Below are 5404 nucleotides of genomic sequence, written 5' to 3' on the forward strand. Positions count from 1 at the left end.
AGAGAGAGAGAGAGAGAGAGAAAGAGGAAAGAGTGTGTGAAAACAGAAATTTGCCATACATCAACTATCACTGTCGATCAATAAATCATTCACAGAGTAGAGGAAGGAATTTTGGAACGTGCATTCAAATATTTTTCGTGTACATTTCGATAACAAGGTAAGATACATTTATGTGCAAAGTGTTTACGTTTCCTTATGCTCTTATATACGATTAAATATGCATGGAATGCTAGTGGACCTTCGGGTTCTAGAGAAAGAGATATGAAATTTCTACAGGAAAATTAAGAGGACCTAAGATGGGTGTGTCGCTTGGTCACCGATATACTCCATAAGAGAAGAGCAGTATGAAGTGTATTATTTATTTGTTATATACCTGTGTATGGAAATTTGCACGTATCTTACTGGGTATTTTTAATACTCACTCTTACATTAATTTTTCAGATTAGTTCGGGTCGATTGGAACAGTGGAGAATTGGTGATGCGGACTGCCAAGTGGATAAAGAATAGAGAAAAAGAAATAAGTTTGCCATTTTAAATTTAGCAATTTGTTTATTTTAATTTAGAACGCATTATTTGAATTACTTAGGAGTTTATGTTTATGGTTAGATACGCTTTCAATAATTTTAATTTAAACGTTACAATTATTTGTTTATTGAAGAATTTTATATAGTTCCGCATTTTTTTAATTAAAGAAAAATGAGTTTTCGTAACGTTCCCGTGTTTAATGTAAATGAAAGAAAAAATTGGGGCGTTACATCTTCTGTCGTAAAGGGCTTCGTAAGGTGCCATCTTTATCGTAGCTTGGTAGCTATTATTGTAGGCAAACTCTACCAGTGGCACATAGTTTTCCCAGCTGCCCCCTAAATCAAGGACGCATGCAAGCAGCATATCCTCTAAAGTCTGTATAGTCCTCTCTGATTGTCCATCAGTTTGTGGATGAAAAGCTGTGCTGAAGTTTAACTTGGTTCCCATAGCCTCTTGCAAACTTTTCCAAAATTTTGAGGTAAATCTTGGATCTCTATCCAATACAATTGAGGCAGAGATACCATGCAAACGGATGACCTCTTTGATGTATAATCGCGCGTATTGATCCATACTAAAATTCATTCTTACAGGTAGAAAATGAGCTGACTTTGTTAACCGATCCACTATAACCCACATAGCATCATTTCCCTTAGCTGATTTTGGAAAACCCATGACAAAATCCATAGTTATATGTTCCCATTTCCATTGTGGAATTGTTAATAGTTCCAACAATCCAGATGGCCTTTGATGTTCAGCTTTCACTTGCTGACAAGTCATGCATCTCCTGACAAAAAGACCTATGCATCGTTTCATATTTCTCCACTAAAACATGCTCCTTAGATCACGATACATTTTTGTACCTCTTGGATGGGCAGTATATGGAGTTAAGTGTGCTTCTTCAAGAATTTCTTTCCTCAGTCCCTCATCTTTTGGCACACACAACCTCCCTTTAAAGAATAAGACTTTATCACTACCTAATTCAAAATCCTTTCGCTTGCTAGTACCAACTTCGGATTTGATCTTTTGCAGGAAACAGTCACCATCCTGTGCTGCTCTTATTTGATCTCTAAGTGTTGGTCGAATCGTTAGAGTCGCTATTCTGGTGCTAGTTTGGGTTGGAGGAACAATTACTTCTAGATGTAAGTTGTCGAAATCCTTTAACAACTGGTCCTGCATAGTGATTTGTACAGCTAATTGTCCAACTGCCTTTCTGCTAAGAGCATCAGCTACTACATTAGCTTTACCAGGATGGTAATGGATAGTACAATCATAATCCTTTACTAGCTTTAGCCATCTCCTCTGCCTCATATTTAATTCCTTTTGGGTGAAAAAATACTTCAAACTCTTATGATCAGTATAAATGTCACACTTATTTCCATACAAGTAATGACGCCATATTTTGAGGGCATGAACTACCGCCGCCAATTCTAGATCATGGGTTGGGTAGTTTTGTTCATATTGTTTCAATTGTCTGGAAGCGTAGGCTATCACCTTTCCTTTTTGCATCAGAACTCATCCTATGCCCTGTTTCGAAGCATCACTATATATAACGAATCCTTCTGGTCCGGCAGGTATTGTTAACACTGGAGTTGTGACTAATCTTCGTTTCAGCTCTTGGAAGCTTTGTTCACGTTGCTCCGTCCATTGAAATTTTATCCCTTTTCAAGTCAATTGGGTCAATGGTCCTGCTATTTTAGAAAATGCCTCGATAAATCTTCTATAGTAACCAGCCAATCCCAAGAAACTACGTATTTCTCTAACATTGGTTGGTCTTACCCAATTATTTACTGCTTCCACTTTAGTTGGATCTACTTCAATTCCTCGTGATGTGATTACGTGCCCCAAAAAAACTATTTTATCTAACCAGAATTCACATTTCTTGAACTTGGCATAAAGCTTCTCTTTTCTTAGAGTTTCTAAGACAATCATGAGATATTTCTCGTGTTCCTCCTTATTCTTTGAATAGATTAAGATATCATCAATGAAAACTATAACAAATTGGTCTAAGTATTCATGGAATACTCTGTTCATTAGATCCATAAATACTGCCGGGGCATTAGTTAATCCAAAAGGCATCACCAAAAATTCATAATGACCATAACGCGTCCTAAAAGCCGTCTTAGGGATATCATCTGACTTAATTTTCAATTGGTGATATCCTGATCTTAGATCGATCTTTGAAAATACTGTAGCCCCCTTAAGCTGGTCAAACAAATCTTCTATTCTTGGAAGTGGGTATTTGTTTTTTATAGTGAGGCGATTCAATTCTCGATAGTCAATGCACAGCCTCATTGTTCCATTATTCTTTTTCACAAATAACACAGGTGCACCCCACGGTGATACACTTGGTCTAATGAAACCCTTATCAAGAAGCTCCTTCAACTGTACCTTCAGCTCTTGTAGTTCCAACGGTGCCATATGATATGGAGCCTTTGAAATGGGTGTTGCTCCTGGTACCAAATCAATGGTAAACTCTACTTGTCTGTCTGGTGGTACACCTAGAAGGTCTTCTGGAAAAACGTCTTTATAGTGTCGAACTATTGGAACATCCTCAACCGACAACTTATCTTGTTTAATATCGGTCATCGACACTAGAAATCTTTGATCTAATTCCTTTCTCGGCACCCTTTCAACCTAGGTTGTTGACACTACACCAGACGAGGTATTTACCTCAATTCCCACAGAACGGAACTCTTCTTCGCCCGGTCTTCGAAAAACCACCATTCTCTCAGTACAATAAATAGTTGCATAGTTTTTAGACAACCAGTCCATACCAAGAATAACATCAAAGTCTTTTATCGTTAATGGAATTAGATCTACCGCTATACCTCTACCATCAATTTCCATCCTAAGATCTCTAGCTATTTGGTTAGCGACAAGTATCTTTCCAGATGGAAGAGATATTTCTAAAGTATACGGAAGGAATTCACATTCCACTTTAGACTTCGCAACAAAAGAAGAAGAAATGAACGAATGTGTAGCTCCAGAATCTATAAGTACAAATGCAGGAATATTGGAAACAGAGATGATACCTACAACGACATTAGGGTCTCGTTCAGCTTCTTGCCTGGACAAGGAGAAAACTATTACTTTTCCTTTCTTATCACCTCCAGCCTTCTGTGTCTGATTCTGGGGACATTCTTTAACGAAATGTGCTGATTTCCCACACTTGAAACAAACATTTTTACCCAATAGACATTCTCCTTTGTTAGGTCTATCGCACTTAGGACAACGCCCTTCACCACTAACTCCTGCTATATCCATTCTTCCTTTATTTGGTGCATTATTCCCTTTTCCTTTGCCAGTATTCTGTCTATCAAAGTTCCACTTCCTCTTACCTGAGAAATTTTGAATTTGGTAAGAATTTCCAACGTTTTGAGTTTTTTGATGAGAATAGTTTGGGCTCGCTTTAGGACTTCTCGATAAGTGCCCAGCTCAAGAACTGACACTATGTCACGAATATAAGGTTGAAGCCCACGTTCAAATCTTCTAGCCAGCTTTTCCTCAGTATCCACTAAATGTAGAGCAAACCTTGATAATTCCTCAAATTTGCGTTCATATTCTACGAGGGTCATGTTTCCCTGCTGAAGTCTAAGGAACTCCATCTCCTTTTGATCTCTCACCGCTGCTGGGAAGAATTTTTCTTCTACGAGTTCCTTAAACCTTTCCCAAGTTATAGCCTGTTCTTTAGCAGGTGTTAATGACCTAGTAGTCATGTCCCACCAATGGCTAGCCCCCTTCTTTAACATAAACACTGAAAATGTTACCCTTTCGGCATCGTCACATCTTATAAATTTAAAGATGCGTTCTAATTCTCGTAACCAATCCTCAACTGCTAAGGGATCCGTACTCCCCTCAAACGATGGAGGGTTCATTTTACGAAACTACTCTATCATTGCAGTTCGATCCATCGAGTTAGGTACTATTTGAGGTTGAATAATTGGTTGGTTAGGTTCCTGATGATCAACTGGTATTTGTTGATTTAGGGTTCGTTGCCCAGTCAAAGGTGGTGCCTGTTGTTGTTGTCCCAACTCCCGCATTACAGCAAGCAGTTCTCGTGCAAAGTTTGCAACATTAACTTCACCACCACTAGAACTAGCATTAGCATTGCCGTGGTTGCGCTTTGGAGGCATTTCCTTTGAAATAAAAAAAATATTCGTCCAATTAGAATTACTTCAGAACGTAATACTAACTTTAGAAAAAAAATTTCAAAGGCCAAGGCAACTTTCCTTCATATATATACATTATTATTTTTCAAAACAAAAACCATGTTGAGGTATGGTACATACATTCAAAAGCAGAGATACATATTACATCATATTCTATTCCAAAAACAAAGATAGCCAGGTAAGATGATATCTAATCTTCTATTTCTTCTGGGTCCTCATCGGGGTCTTCCTCTGGGTCTCCTTCTAACGTGCTTTGCTCCGAACTATCTGGTAATGGTACAGGAAAACTTTCATCTAGAACTCTCGAAAAGCACTTAGCCAATGGTCCCTTAACTAGCCTAGAATTGGTAGCTCGTAAACTGGTATTCATGGATAAGGTTATAGTCTTCTTAAAGTTTCGCTGTAAATCACGGCTAGTCCCATAGCTCTCTCGAAGCAAATATGTAAGGTCCTCATACGAAAGATCATCATCAGACCATAGCACAATCTCATTTATGACTGAGGCCCAAGGTTCTGGAACAGTTTCATATAACCTTTGTATCTTCACCTTATCCCTTAAGCTATGGTGTACCTCCCATAACATCCCAATAATACAGTCTAGCAGGTCCAAATGTTGTTCGAGACTATGGAGCGGATGCATACGATAATTATAGTAAAATGCCAATAATATGTCCCGCTTCTTCGCAAAACCACAAGCTTCTATCCTTGTG

This window comes from Olea europaea, chromosome 22 (assembly GCF_002742605.1).
Source record: "Olea europaea var. sylvestris chromosome 22, O_europaea_v1, whole genome shotgun sequence".
Classification (NCBI taxonomy): domain Eukaryota; kingdom Viridiplantae; phylum Streptophyta; class Magnoliopsida; order Lamiales; family Oleaceae; genus Olea; species Olea europaea.